The 16,207-nt window shown below is 41.8% G+C and overlaps 1 long non-coding RNA gene across 1 annotated transcript; it reads left to right on the forward strand.

The window, feature by feature from the left end:
• The first annotated feature begins 1,349 nt into the window (after window positions 1-1,349).
• On the forward strand, window positions 1,350-14,594 carry LOC120759873 (uncharacterized). Its single transcript, XR_005703241.1, has 3 exons — window positions 1,350-1,462; window positions 13,594-13,775; window positions 14,088-14,594. It is a non-coding gene; the product is annotated as an uncharacterized LOC120759873 (long non-coding RNA).
• The last annotated feature ends 1,613 nt before the right edge of the window (window positions 14,595-16,207 follow it).

The following is a 16,207-nucleotide window of genomic DNA, read 5'->3' on the forward strand; positions in this document are numbered from 1 at the left end:
TCAAGGCACACAAGTGCTAATAACTAAGAAGCAAATTTGGCATGAAAAACAGGATAAAAATGTAAGCTGTGGATATTATATGGAGAATAAATAGTTGTCAGGTTTCTCAAATTACACTTTTGTCTCCTGACTTTTGCAATCATGTTTGACTCGGTCTTTATTAGGCGATGCTGCTGCAATTTAACTTTCTATTATTACAGTCTGCTCTCAAAGTAGATTATCAGAATTTGTTTGCTTAAGTGAATTGCACTCTGAAACAAAAGCCTTTAACAGTAGTTGAGTGTTTGAGTCTGCTCTCTGAAAGTGCTGTGCCACTTTCCTCTCCTGTAATTGGGCTGTCCATGAATTGTCAGATACAGAGAGAGTGAGCAAGGGATTAGTTATTAGTGGAAGATGATGACTCAAAGCGTTTCAGTGGCAGACAATGAAAGCTCTGTTTCATAATGGCAGTGGAATAAAGTTGCTTTTAAGGCTCCGATCTGTTTCAAATATGATGTATGAAATGTTCCTTTGCGGTATAGAAGCCTATTCAGAGAGATTTCATGCTCACAGGAGCTTTTAATCAGCTCAGTGTGGGTGCATTTCACGTTGAAGAGGTTCAAGAGAGCACCTGTGAAACAACTGGTGTCTTGTATGTGGTTTATCATCATCATCCCTTGACTGTGTTGGGTCTCAGTGTCCCTGTGGGCATGAGCTGTGAGCCAAGGGCACTGTCACCTCACCTGGGACCTCCTAAACCAGGGCTCAAGGTGCTGAAATGCAGAAAAATAAAAGGAAGTCTGTGAAATTGTTAACTCAGGCTTTCATCTCTTGACCGTGGCCTTTTCATCTTTAAAAGAGCACTGCCTTTCCCTGAGAGCTCCAAGCGTGTGTTGTGCTCCCTCTGTGCTTTCAAACTTCTCCCTCCCCTGTTATAATCCAATGCTTCACTCTGAGAAATCTTTTTATTTCTTCCAATTCCCCTCCGAAAACACCTCAGAGGGTTGGAGCACCCTGGGGCCCCTCATCCCCCTGTGCCTGGGGGAGCAGCACCCACGAGGGACCCGCTGGGTGACCCCTGCCAGCCCTGGGGGCAGAAATCCTGGGAGGAGAAGGGAGGGAGGAAGGGATGGCTGATGGACACCGCTGTGTGCTGCCCCTTCCCTTCTCCAAGGGGGGTGACCCAGTGGAATCTACTGCACAAACGGAATTTTAGGCAAGGAAGCGGGAGAAATGCAGGGGCAAAGCTGAGCCCAGTGAATCAGGAAGAAAGAGGCTGCCCTAAGATTTGTTGGTTTGTTTGTTTGTTTCCCCTCAAGAATGGAGTTTCATGTTAATTGCCAACAAACCGAGGGGCATCCCCCAGCCCAGCCTTTTCTGCTAAAGACCCTGAGCAGCCTGGCAAATGTTCTCAGCTGGGGTAACTTACTCTGATGGCTGATCCTGGCACGGCCAGGGCTCAGGACATCGTCGGGGAAACTCGGTAAGGGAGGTTTTGGTGTTACAAAATGCATTTTTATTTGTTTGTTTGTTTCGTTTGAGGTGGTTTTGTCCTTTGGTGATGCTTTTCCCTCTGACTCCACTGGAGCACACACAGTGGTTAATATACTCTTGGCAAATCCTTCTTGAGTGAGCTATAAAGCCTGTCCTGACCTTGCCTAGCCCTGGAAGATCATATCATGCTGCTTGTAAGAGATGAGGTGCCAGAGCTGGCTGTGTCTGTGCTCCAAGGGAGAGGCACTAACTAGTGTAGGCACTTCTCCTCTGCCCCTGATTTGGCAGTGTGGTCTGGGCAGAAGCAGTTCATTTCTTATTGTGTTCAGCAACACAAACCTCATTAGAGCTTTGAATGAGCACTTATCTTGCCATTCAATCCACAATGGTTGGATTTCTTGGAAGACAGCACTTAACGGTGGCAGAAATCAGCTGTCATAACAAAGCGCTGGTAAAAGCCCATTTCAGTGCACCCGGTTCTTGTGCTGAACGTGCTGTAGACATTTGGTGTGTTTGGAGGTGCTGTTAGCTTTGGCTTGTTAAATTCATGTGCTCCACACCCTAATAGCAGGCTTCACTTGCTGCCTGCAGCCTGATTTAATATTTTTGGGAGGGGGTATTTATCCCGGCTCTAAGATCCTGTCAGGATAGTTCCTCAGTCAATCAGGCACCGCTTGCTCTCAGCCCAGCCCCTGTGAACTGTTACAGCACCAGCTACATTAAAGAAGCTTGCTCAGTCTGATAGCTGGGAAAGGACAGACCTTTTCTGGCTCTTTGTTTCTCTTTATACTAACACATTAATTACTGACTCTCTCCGCTCCTTGCTGCTGTTTGGAAGAAAGCGACGTTAAAGAACCTGTTCTGCCTATTCAGCAAGACTTCTCATCAGCAGCAATTCATAAACCACGTTAGAGTGGGTCAGTATTGCTCCGCCATCCCTTGAAGCAATACAAAGTGGCACAGAACTTTTAATTGAGGTCTGGTGGTGTCACTGAAACGTTGTTTCTTTGTGTAACAGCTCCCCCTAGTCCTTTCTGTGATATAAAAAAATAGCCATTATCAAGTGGAGAAAGATGCCACATTTAAATTTTGTAAATTAGCTGCATGCATTATTGTAAAGTCTTCTTTTTTAACCTCCCATGGAGCAGACTATAATTTATTTTTTAGCTTGAGCCTGTGAAGGAACTACTCCCCATCTTTGTGAGGTTCTGTGGAGGATGGGGATTGGGTCTTGAGGTTTCCTTGTCTAACTCTGTGTGTGGTACAAACTCTGCGGTATGAACTAAATCTGTGGGGGGAAAGGATTTGATATTTTTGATACTTAAGTTGTGTGTGTGGTGTGAAACATAGCGGCTTTGTAGTCTGTGAGTGAAAAGAAGTGTCTCCCAGTAAAAACAATTTTCTTGCCTTTCTTGTTTAGGTACAGCAGTCTGGGTGGTCCAAACTCAATTTTGTGGGGATTAAATGAATTTAGAGAAAATTTTCTGGGACATTGTCCAAAATTCTGTGATCTCCCACGGCCCTTTTGCCCTCTTCTCCGTTCCACTCTATATTCCTGGCAGAGACAAACTAGCAGAGATAAAATGTATGGGCATGTACAGACACACAGGAGATGGCACAATGACAATAAAACTCAGGCTAGTCAGATGAATTTGCCCTGCAGGCTGTATCTGGTTTCCAGATGTGGAGCTGGATGCACCCTGTGTGAGATGTGCTGCCCTTGCTTCAGCCTTTGGAAATTTCTGGAGAGAAAAGAGTAATTTTTTTTTACTGTGGCCTGTAAACTCTTGGAGAAAGTGTCGGGATTCTTTTGTATTCTGGAAATGGATCAAAACCTGAAGATTTATGAAACAGAGACACTGAGGAACTGGAATAGTGGGGACTCTTCCTCTGACCACCTACCTGTTTTGATCTGGTGATTTGGGGAAAAGAAAGACTCAAACTTCCTGAGCTATTCACAATCCTAAAAAAAAACCCAAAACACATTAATTTGGGCTGAAATTATGACTTGCTTGTCTCTGCTTTGGCTGTTTCACTGAGCTGGTATGTTGTGAATGAGGTAACTACTGAAAGTGCCAAAATGCTTGTTTTATTCCTTCTGTGACGGATGTGATGCTGTAGAGCTGTGGGATGGTTCAGCACAGACCTGAATTCTGTGCTCAGCTCTCAAACTGGCTGCCAGTCATGCAGAGAAAGACACCTAGCTCAGTTTACCTTTCATCCACATGTGTTTTTTGGGAATTATGTGTACTATGGGATTCATCCCTTCTTTTCTGTGACCTGAATGAAAGTATTTTGCTGTAGTAATAGTTACATCCAAGGGTGCTCAGCTTCCTTTGCAGCACTCTTCTGCAAATCCACCTTGAAGGAGAACTCAGCTTTGGTAACTGTGTTTTTAACCCCACAGGTGTTACTTTGTTGTGAAATAAGTTCGTAGATTGACACAAAAGTTATTATTTGGGGGGCTGATTTAATTTCAGTGTAACTCAATTTAGTGTTTAACCCCTCATTTCTTATTAAGAGGTTTTATTTCAGAAAACATTTTGTAACTTTTCAGGCTGTTTCTGAGTAAGACTGGGTGCTCGGTTAGGCTGTGCTTGTGTAGCTCTTGGTATTTATTGCAGCATGATAAACAGTGCTTGAGAACAGGATTTGCACCAATTTTTAGTCCAGTCTTTGTAAAATATCAGAACCATAAGTTTCAGGGGTTTTGTTAAGAGCAACATACTCAGAATTAATGGCATAATCCCTCATTCCAGATTCCAACAAGACACACCACTTATGCATAATGAAAAATACTTTCTTTAGCTTCTCAGTGTTTCTCTTAACTTTCAAATGTAGTTCAAAGAATAGTCTTGAGTATTCTAAAGAAGAGAGTGTTTTCATCAGATCACAATCTTAAAAACCTCACTGTTATTTACACAGACCTAAATGTGGATGCAAAATTGGAATTTTTCACTGACTGCAGCTCATTCTTGGAGGAATGAAGCTGAATGGTTTGAAAGTGAGTTTACAGTTCCTACACCTGAGGATGTGAGAGAAACTCTGACATCTGCCAGCCATGGCACAGGCTGGAAAATGCCCAGATCTGTTTTCTCTTCCTCATTGATTCGTTTTGTCACCTTGGCTGAGTTACTTCCCTCTCCCTCCTTTCTCCTGATCTCCCTGCTACTCTTGTACATTTCTCTTAAAGGAAAACTTGACCAGAGCTGGGCACGATGAGAGGCCCAATGCAGGACCACGTCTTTAAGTGTCCCTGCTGTGTAAATAAAGTGTTGCTCTCCAGCTATGATTATTTTCATCACTTAGGAGCTGGATGCCCACAGGAAAGAAACTTTACCCCTTTTACCTTCAGAAGAATTGTTCCCACTTAATTTATCCGTGTTTGGCACTTTTGAGGTACTCTACTTTTCCTAGAGAGGAAGAAAACACAAACACACAGGTTAATTGCCTTAGCTGCAAAATTTTTCCTCTCTGTATTTGCAAATTTGGTTAAAAATTATATTCCTATTTTGCCTGAATTAGTGGTAAAACCTGCACACTTGGAGTTGTGTGATTCACCTCTCTCCGTGCTTTTAATGTTATTCAGAAGTAGCAGGGATAAATGCTCTCAGCTGAAGCAGTAGATTACAGAACATGAATCAGTGATAAAAATGTGCAAATGGACCTGACATCAGCGGTGTAGCTGAAATATTTTTTCATGACTGCTCTTAGGGATTTGCAGTATCTGTCCCCGCCATCTTTAATAGGTAGCTGCTCATGAATCAAATAATACAATTTCAGTCAAGAAGCAACCTGCCAGTGGGAGGAAGTGTATAAACATAAATTACATAATTATTATTCCACTTGCTTCTGTGCATTTAATCACAAAACAGCAGAAGCCTGAAGATACAAAATAAACCTTAAAGGCATCATCATCTTAAACAACAGTAGCAACACACCAACATGTGCCCTGTAAAACAGAAAAAACATTTTAGTAAAGGGTGACACTCCTTAATTTATTTTCCTCTTTTGTGCTCATTAGACAGTAACACTAAATCAGCTTGCACCAGGTCACCAATTCTTGAAGCAAAGCTGCAAAGAACTGGAAAGTTATTGGGATATGTGGATGGTACCTCCTCTTATCAGAGGAGAAGAAAAAAGAGAGGATTTTATCTATATTTTCTTAGGGCAACGCCTCCTGTGTGATAGATATAACCCGATGCTCTGATTCTGCCTGAATTTGCAGAGAGCCTGCAACAGCAGACCTGAGGGGAAAAGTGCATCTTTTGTAACTGGTCAGGCATGGATTTTTTTAGTTGTGAACTGTGTTCCTGTTTTTGAAAGAAGAGCAAGAGTCATGCAGTGGATTCTCACCATCAAGCAGCACAAGTTCTTTTGTAGTCACCCAATAATCAAAATAAAATCTATTCTTTTTGTCTATGAATGGATCTCCCTAATCTTTCCCCTTTTCTTTTTGTGTACATTTCGAATATTTAACTTGCCTGGGAGGCACAGGAAGCAGAACAAACATTTAGAGCTTTAGTGTTGCCATCGATGTGTCTTGGAGGAGAGACAGCGGCTAGGGGAGAGGATATTTTAGATTTAGATGTTTTAGGTATTTAGTTACGGCACAGGGTGTCTGCCATTGGCTCTTTGCTCTTTCAGCAGTGGTTTTGGCTGTTCACTCACTTTCCCCTGGGCTGAACCCTCGTGTGAACCGGAGCCCCGAGGTCCCTGAGCCCCTCCAGAAGCAATGTCACCTTGTCCCTGCGTGAGCTGCACCCCAGCTCAGCCTGGGAAGGGTGGGACCCCCACGGTGTTGGGATCCCCACGGTGCCGCGACCCCCACGGTGCCAGGACCACCGGGACCCCCACGGTGCCGGGATCCCCGCGGTGCCGGGACCACAGGGGAATGTGTGCACGGTGCTCTCGGGATGAAGGTGGCAGTGCCACGTGGCCCTGAGGGAGCAAAGCTGGCTCAGGAGTTCACTGCACCCCAGAAAATGACCCGGGAATCCCGTTCTTGTTCCTTTAATTCCGTGTACATGGCAAACTAACGAGGCATAATGGGAAAACCATTTTATCAATACCCCGTGTCAATGATACGGAGATTAAGGGCAGCTGGATTCCAGCACAAGCACAGAATGTTGGGCAGAGCATTCCTATGCAATCGAATCCTTTAATCCATGTGGTAAATAAATGGTTTTGATCTGAGACACAATCACTTTGATTACAGCAGCAGAGGGACACGTTTTTCATTCTGCTGCGTTATGTGGGCTAAATGGGAAAAAGACTGATGGAGGTTTGGCAGATTAAGTCTATAAATGTACTGTCTTCCTGCTATTTAGACAAATTAATCCGTGGGTAAGGTCACTGTTATCAGCAGACCAGGCCAAGGCTCGGTTTCTTGTCACCCATCTCTCAGGTGTGATAAGAATTCTCCCAGAAGAGTTTTGTTTTCAGGAATTTTGCTTTCAGAAAACAATATCATTGTTATTCTTTTTAAACTATCTTCTAATGAAAATAACTTTCATTTTTTTAAAAAAATCAATGCATTTTATATGGAAAATTTTATCTTCAAGGTTTGAAAATAGTAGAAATTAATTTTTTTTTTTTTTCCTGTTCAACAGGACACACAGCCAATTGTAACATTTTGATGGGATGCTGTTGGGATTTTCCCAATTTTACAAGCTTTCTGTTTCATCTCAAATTAATACCAAGATTTATGCTTATTTTTTAAATGGTAAAAAACCCAGAACAGTTGAGGTTTCTTACTGTGCTACTGTTGGCTTTTATTTTCAGCTAATCTGAAGCTGGTATTTAAAGGAACCTTATGCTTTGGGGCCACCCAATTAAAATAATTGTGACCCTTCTACAGTGATGGGGGAGCAGATCGCTGTAATTAAAAGTAGTGAGTTAATTTGAAGGTATGGATTCACATGAGGTAAAAAAAAAGATTAAAAAAAAGGAGATTTTTGGACAGAGATGCATTAAACGAACAGTTTGAAAAGGTTCATCCAGAAAATGCTGAATCTTTGCACACAGCAGTAAGTGAACAAAGCAGCATTCCCTTATGTTCCCAGACTCCCTGGAGGTGTTTTTGGGGTAGGTACAAGAACGAAAGTAGTGAGGGCAGCTGAGAGGTTTCATTCCAAGCTCCTTTGTCCTGGCCAGGGTTCTCTGCCAGAGCCCCTCCCTGGAGGCTGAGCAAAGCCCAGGGCTGGAGCTAAAGGGGAAGGAGAATTTAACTAGGATGGGTTATAATAATCTAGATAATTAATTGAGATCTAAATGGGGCAGGCCTTTGAACAACTCCTAAGCAAATATTGGCAGGATTTAGGGAGTGTTGAGTTTGTCCTTCAGAGATTCCTTTTGGCGTCTCTGTTCTGTGTTTGCGCTGTGGCTCCTGGAGAACTTTTGGGTTTTTAGCTACTGAAATCCAAAGTTTATTCCTGATTTCCTCCAGTCCATTTTATTAGAAGGGCCACTGGCCCTTTAAAACAAATTTTACTGTCTGATGTCTATGCCTGATTTCTCTCTCTCTCGGTTTTGCATCCCAAATCTGTTGCCCTTTTGCAAAATTTGGAAAATATCATCCCAAATCATGTGTGGATCCAGCCTTGGTGGCTATTGATAGTTTATTTAAATTTTAATTTGTTTGTAATATCCTTTTACTTGAAATGTTATGGAGCATATTATTCCCATTTATTTTTCATTAAAGAGAAAAAAGAATATGTTGTGGATTCAATTTTTATTTTGAAGACAAAAATTAATTTTATATTTTGATTTTTGAATTATCAATCCCTTGTGATGTCTCAAATAGATATTAAGTGTAGATCTTAAATTTTTTGTGAAAGAACTGTCATTTTCTTTATTTAGCTGCTGCCCACTACTTTGGGGTTTTTATTCATTTGAGCTGTCCCAAAGTAAATAGTTCAGTGATGAGGCATTTTCCTCAGAAATCCAGAGGGGCTTTTTAGTACTTTTTTTTTTTTTTTTTTTTTAATGTAATATTTTAAGTCTGATTTTCCATCCTGCTGGCTATAAATCATACCTGTTTACAGATATGTATGGAATTCTGTGGACTAATGATTTGAAAGTGCTATCACAGGAAAACAATGGTGTAGCACAATAGTTGACTCCCCCAGGAAATTGCAGAGCTATCTCAGTGCTCAGGAGGTTTAAAACTGTCAGTGCTTGCTAAAGATGAGTAATAGCAATCCTAGGTGTTCTCAGCCTTGAGTTTTAAAATTGTTTTCAACTCTTAATGCAAATGTCCCTTTCAAGGTGAAAAATGTCACACCAGAAAGGCTGAAAACTTTCCAGGCAATTACACTGGTGAATAAGTGTGTATGGATTCTTGATAACTTCAAAATAAGCTCTTTTAAAATAAATAATAATAGTGAAAAAGACAAGAGGCCCTTGTAATTTATATATGGGTTGACTGGAGGAAATAAAGCACTGAGTAAATCTGTAAGGCTATTTACTGATTGCTGAAGTCTAGAAATGATTTTTTTAGTTCTGCACTGAGGCTGCCCCTACAGAGGAGCTCCAGAGAGGCTGTCAGGTATCGTGTAATGACATGATCTAGTCTCAGGCAGGGACATTCAAAACCCCAGATTTCATTTTAATTTGCAAACCAATATTAATAGGCAGTAGCCCATCCGCAGCTTCTCTTGTTAATTTGACAGGATACAGAGGCAGAAAACGTGGTTTCACTTTTTTCTCACCTACAGCTCTCTCTGCTGTAGAGAGCATGAAGCCTTTCACAATAATTTTTTTGTGTTCACATATTATGCCAAGAATCTGGCTACCTGTACAACAGGTGCCAAAAGCCTCCTTTTGTCTTTTCCTGGCAGTTTTAGGAGGTTTAAAGACAGAGACACAAGAAAGAGTGTTGTTACTGCTGTAATTGCATCTGAGCAAATGAAGGTTAATATTTCAGAGGACAGGGAGGAATTTGTTTACCGTGTGTTGTGAATCTCGTAATTTTCTGTTGACATCCGATGGTTGGTTGATGGGCACCCAAATGGCAACATATTCATGTTTGACACAACTGAGATTTAATAACTGCGGTGTCCCTATGTAGAAAACAAGAATCCTTGTATGTCAGGAAGCTAACATGCTTCCTCGAAACTATTATTTGTAGACACTTTGAAAAATGACATTTTAATACCTGTTTAGCAAATTCCCGCATGCAAATGAGAAATTTTTATTACTTAAAAAAATTATTGTTACTTAATGTGAATTTGAAATTTAAATAACTTATTTCCAAAGAAATATCTACACTTAATTGCAATTCTTTCTCCCATCATTATCCTTTAGGGGAATTGTACATAGTGTGCCTGGAGAAACCTAGAGGCCCTCTTAGTAAACTGCATCATGTCTACAAGGAAAGAGGATATATTTAGATGCTTTACAAATGGCAGAAATAAATCTGGTGTCATTTGGTATCAGGCATAGATTTGTAGTCTAAACAGAAAGAGCAAATTTTTCTTTTAATATTGTGACTCCGAAGCACAATAGGTAAAAGAGCTGAAAATAACCAATTTAAAACAACTTTTCTTAAGGCGAAAAGGAACAAAGAAGGATTAAAGCAGGTAAAGGAAATACATAAATGGATAACTGAAGAAAGGAATCATGTGAATCATGTACTACAGACAACTTTCAAAGATATGAGGCTCTACAACTATTTTTATCTAGTGCTTTATGGCTGTAATCTGGAAAATTGCTCACACACGTATAACATGGAAGCAATTCCATTGCTTTCAGTGAGTAAGGAACAAATGGGGCAGCCATATGTGAATATGTTTTCCAGCTTAGAGCTATCAGACTCTCCTTTGTGCCTATTCAAAGCATCCAGTGAAGTCAGTGGGAATTTGGGCCAGTTGGAGGTTTCATCTGGAGCACATTTGGAGCAGCCTCACAGCAGAGCTTGTGTTTCCTTTCAGGATGTAACTCACAGAAAAAGAAAAATCAGGCATCCTTTCACCCTTTCAAGTGGTCTTTTCAGGACAAAACACATTCTGATTGCTGCTCAGGAGGGAAACCTCAGGCTCACCACTGCTTACCCTGGAGGGATTTGCCCTCCCAGCTCTGTAGATTGCAGGACTGAGCCAGAGAGGTATGGCCAGGCAAGCCTCAGGCTAATGCCAGTGCTGAGGTCTTCTAGAAAGTGGAAATTTGGGGTTCTTGACCACAAGGCCAGTGCCATGAACGGGCTGATGTCAGTTTAGGAATTCTTGTCCTGTATCCTCCTTGCCTGGGGTGAGCACACCTGTGTTTAACTAAACTAACCATCCTCCACTCTTTTCCAAATGTGGCTTGGGAAGGACAGGCTCTGGGTAAGCTTGGCTTGGTGAGGTAGTATGAAACAATAAGCCAAATATGGTCACTTGCTGAATTATTTGAAGTGCAGTTGAAAAAAAGTAAAGAAATCCATGTCTGTGTGTCTCTGCTCTAGTCCTGAAAATGGTAACTGAGATTTCAGTTACAACTCTTACCTTTAAGGATCAGTGGTGTGTATAAAACTGCAAGCTGTTTCCATTATAACTTATCAACAGAATAATATTTGTCTTTTTCTCGTGTCTCCTTTTTGCCTGTGAGACAAAAAAGGATTTAAAAGTATTTTTTCCAAAGGAATAATATTCATATGTTCATACACACTTGAAAAGCAGCACCTATCATGAAAACATCATTCCTTACCTACCAATTATGTAGAGTCTCTGAGTTGAAAGCCCACTGTACCCTCCTACCACGAGCAGATCAACACCATGCATCTCTGAAGCAGCGCATTGATATGGACCTATTTAGCTTTTTATCAGTTTCAGCTATGTGTAACCATTTTATTATAACTGACCTGGGTTTGTTTCTACATGTCTCCCTCATTAAAATGTATAGCACCTGGGCTAATGGATTTTGTTTCTATCAAGATATAACGAGGACTGGCATATCTGCATATTCTCCGAGTGCACCGAAAGCAGAGACAAATACTCCATTTTATTACCATCTGACAGAGACATAATGATTGCTGAGAAACTCATTACCATCATATTATGCAATGATTTAACTCGAAAACCTTGCTGTGCTGCAGTGGCAGTGGGAGAGCTCTTGGAAATGCCTGTTTTTGTGTTTGAGCTGTGAGTTGAGCTGATTCCCTTTGCCCCATGTGCTGCACACGCTCTATTTGCTTTGCAGATTTCTGACTGACTTTGAGCGTATTTCATCAGTGTGTAATTAAGGAATATCACTGACAGACGGTTAGAAAACACAGGTAGGGAAGGAAGTTGGTACAAGAGGGAGAGCTAAACGTTTTTCCTTCTCCCTCATTTGCACACCCCATGACTCTGTGGTTTATAGGTGAGGCACCCTGGCTCCTCCTCTTTTGAGGCAGCTGCTGAGAGAGTTCCAGCAGCTCTTGGTCAACTTTTCTGCAGCTTTGCAGATACAGACAGGTACTTAGAGATAAAAGGTTTTCAGCTGCAATTTGTGTCTTCGCTCTCTGTACAACTTTCCTCTTCCAAATGGTGCTGCTGAGCTGATTTCTTCAGAGCTCAGTTTAGTGCAGAAGACCGTGACAGAAAATGTCACTGAGCACAGTTTATCATCTGAACACAAAACCCCTCAGTAATGCAAAATAACACGGTTCAGCTGGCAAATGCTGGCTGCAGCCACTCTGCTTCCATGCTAGGCAGGGGAGGGGGGTGGACTGATAATTTGTCTCTGTCACCTGAGATAGGAGGTCCTTAAGTGTTCAAAATATCTCTATAATAGTCAAGAAGCCTCCAGTCAAGTTCTGACCCCTTCCAGCCTGTTTGACAAATTCACCTCAAGGTTTAACATTTCACTGTATGTGAAGGGGTGTTCCCATTTCTCCTTCCAACGTGTAGAATTCACAATGTTGAAATATGCTAACGGGTTCATTCTTTCATATATGTATCTACAGAGAAATGCACATTTTATCAGGGAGATGGTAAGAGAGTTTTGGTATCTTGTAAACTTTTTCAAGTTCAGAAATTGTGTTAACTTTTCAAATTTCAAACATTGAGCAGCACTAACCAAATGTCAGGCTGGACACATGTTTGGGAGGGTAGTGTCATTTTATATCACTGGACAGCTACTTCAGCAATTTGGATCCCTTTGAAAACAATTTGTTCTTTTAAGCAAGTTCAATTACTAAAGAAACATACAGTGTGTTCACACCACACAGATGTGATTTATTTGGAGGGTGAGAGGATGAATGGTTTAGAAATCTAGAAATCTAACTTTAGCCATTTGATTTCAATACTGTAAATTCAATGGATAGAGATTAGTCCCTGTATGCAGAAAGAAAAATGCCAGGGATGATTAATAAATCTGTTTCCATCTAAACAGCAATGAGAACTTCACAACACAGAAGTCTATAAAGACTAAATTCAATCCTGAGCTTGTTTACCTGTGTTTTAGTATTTAGAACAAAGGAGAATAGGTAAGATTCTTCTTCTGTTTATGGACATTGGTAAGCAACTTAACAGGTTCAAATGCCTGCTGAAAAACGTAATAAGAAATTGATAAAATAGGTCATGCATACCTAAAAACAAATGGGAAGCTTTCTCCATATTCATTGTTTGATCATGTAAGTAATTTGTGTTGTATCACAGAATTGTGAACACAGGATTTCACCTGGGAGAGCTGCTATGGGTTTGTAGAGCAGGTTTCCCCACTGGAAAATGAACCATATGGTGCATATGTCAAACCCGGGGAAGGAGGGAAACCTTACACAGACCTAGCAGATTCACTCTTAATTAAGATCAGATGGTGCCCACTGTTAATCAGGATACCCAGGCAGTCATTTACAGTTACCTTGATCTTGGGTGTGAAGTTGTTGTGTGAGCCAATTTCTCCCATCACCCAAAACCAGTGGAGTTCCACTGCTGTGGATGGACGTTCCACATGACCCTTTGTGTTGGGAGAATCCTTGTGAGGGGAGATGGGAACTTCTCTGGACAAGCCCAGTGTCTGGTCTAAGGCTGCCAGCTCGGGAGAAGACAGCACACAGAGCAGCAGGGACCTGGGAAGGGCTGTGTGAGATAGAACTGGTTTCTAGACTGCAAAAAGGGTGAGATCCCTCAATTTCTCCTCCTTGCTGTTTCCGTCTAGCTCCTTGCTCTTCACCGTGCATTCAGATTCCAGAAGGCATGAAGGCTTTTCAGTCTGTTGGAAAAGGCTCAACTGCTCTTGAAAACTTTAAAGATCATTTCACAAAAGTGATGATGTGTATAAACCAAAGAGATCTAAAATCCTTGGTGGTCTACAAATGCCATCAGTCCTCAGCTACTAAGGTTTGTTTTATTTTCTACACACATTTAAGTCAGTCCCAACTGGCTCCTCTTCAAAGTAGCCCAAAATCATTCAGCAATATTGTGTCAATCCCCGCAAAAGCTGGGACTCTTCTCACCCAGCCAGTACCATCAGGCTGGGATTTCCTTATCACTGACATAAGCAAAGAAATATATCTTTTGTAATGCAACTTATGAGGGAAAGTTAAAAATACCCTCCTCTGGAAGGGTCCGTAGATATTAGCTACTAGCCAGCTTTGGCACTGAGGCTGTGGAAAGACCTTTTTTTTCACAGCATTTTTTCTTTCCCTGTAGCTTTATCTGCACTTTGGAGAAGGCAGTGACTCTACTCATGTCTCGTATCCAGGAGTGTGGAGCGTGTGTAAGAAAGTGCCATAATAATTTTTGAGTACCGAGAAGGAAAACACCGTTGTACACAGAATTATTTCCAACAAATTGGAGGATTGCTGTCCCAATATACATAATTTGGAGCTCAAATGCTTCCCCACCTTGCACTATTCTTGCACACAGAATCCCATGTTGATTGTATTGACTGGATGGAAATAAGGTCACTGCACAGCGAGGCATTGAGCTTATTACTGATGTTACAAGGGATTGTTTTCCTTAGGTAAGTACAGGGATGTTGATAGCTAAACTATACCGTGTGTTTGTTTTGGGTAAACTTTTTGCTGTAATTCAGTTTATGAGAGGGATCTTTCTCTTAAAAACATTGGACATGTCTGCATACTAATAAGAGAGTATGTTCTTTAGCTCTACATACTGGGGAGCCTGAAAACTGGTAATTTAAGTCCAGGAGAAGTTATTTTTACCGTGTAATTATGAAATAAAAAAAGACAGCACCCAAAATGACAACTGGGATACTGATTTTGGAAGCCTCCTTTCTTCGGAAACAAGAGCTGCATTCATGCTTGTGGTTCTTGGATTGGAAGACCATTATGTTTTAATGTAAAACATAAATAATCCATATGATAGAGAAACCCAGTGAAAATACCGATAGTGCAAAATTCATAAGGATGAGAATTGTTTTTTCCCCAGGACAGGTTTGTGATTACAATGTACCAAAAGGAGCCTGTCGAGTTTGTTGAATTTTTGTGGATTTTTTTTTTTCTCCCTGAATTGTAAACAAAGCAGGAGGTTTTGTAGTGAACGATATTTGGAGTGGCAATGGGATATGGAAGAAGCCAATTTGTGGTTATCCTGCAAGAATAAACTCTGAGGGAAATCCTTTCACATCTATAAGCATTCAATCCTCATTCCAGAGTTTGGGAAGTGATTCTTTCCGCTATTATCCACAGTTTAACAGTTTAACATGAATTCTTACCTCAGAGGCTGTGTTTGCACAGCTCAGGGAAGCCCTGACATCAGGTTTTTTACTCCAGAAGGGTATTAGGAAAGCTTTCTTCCCTGAAGGGGTGGTCAGGCATTGAAACAGGATGCCCAGGGAAGTGGTGGAGTCACCATCCCTGAAGGTTCAAAAGGGTGTGGATGTGGCACCTGGGCACATGGCTTGCTTCTCCCAGGAGGTTTATTGGCTGGTCAACACTCTGACTCTATAGCAGCACTGAAAATTTAGATTTTGAGTTGTTTTGTGATCTCCATGGCTGTTGTGTCTCTGTGCTTTGGACTGGGAGGAAGAAGGAAGGCGGTGTCAGGCCACCTCAGCTCCCTGCCCTAGCTGGACGTGCTTTTGCTGCCCTGTGTGTGCTGGAACCTCAGCCAGGGCTGGGATCCTGGAGAAGCTGGGGAAGTGTGGGGTACTGGCACAGCCTGGGGGCACTGCCCCACGAGCTGGGGCTGCACCTTGGCTTGTGTCCTTCTGCCTCCTGCATGGTTCAGTCTGTGAGGGCACTCGCTCATTCTCATGCAGGGCCACCTTTACCCAGCCTCACCAGTAAAGTCACTGCAACTCAGTTTTAATTGGCCCATTTTTTAAAAGCTGCCACAGTCTTTAGGCTCCTAATGACTCCTAAAACATGAAATGAATTCCTAGTCACTGAGGCCGAAACAAAAATAAAAAAGAGCTCAGTGCTTTCTCTGTTGTGTTTTTCTTGCCTTTTCATGGGTGAATTATTATAAAGGAAGCTATGTATCCCTGGAGACATTCATTATTGTAATGATAACTGGAAAGGGCTTCCTGTTGAGGAAATAATAAGTGTATCCTGGTTTGAATGAACTCCAAGAGAGAAAGCTCTGTCCCTCTGCCTGTCCCAGCATGGTGCTGCTCCACAGGAGCTCTGATGGTTTCCACGTGGAGCACAAGGGAGAAGCTGCTTCTCACAGCACCCATCTCTGGCTGTGTTTGGGACTCCAAATGGGAGGTAATAGAGCTGGGAAAGACATTTACCCCCCTCTGGGTCCCATCTGCTGTCCCCTCCCGTGAGGGAACTGCCCGTGACAGAGTGGGTGCAGAGCAC

This window comes from Hirundo rustica, chromosome 15 (assembly GCF_015227805.2).
Source record: "Hirundo rustica isolate bHirRus1 chromosome 15, bHirRus1.pri.v3, whole genome shotgun sequence".
Classification (NCBI taxonomy): domain Eukaryota; kingdom Metazoa; phylum Chordata; class Aves; order Passeriformes; family Hirundinidae; genus Hirundo; species Hirundo rustica.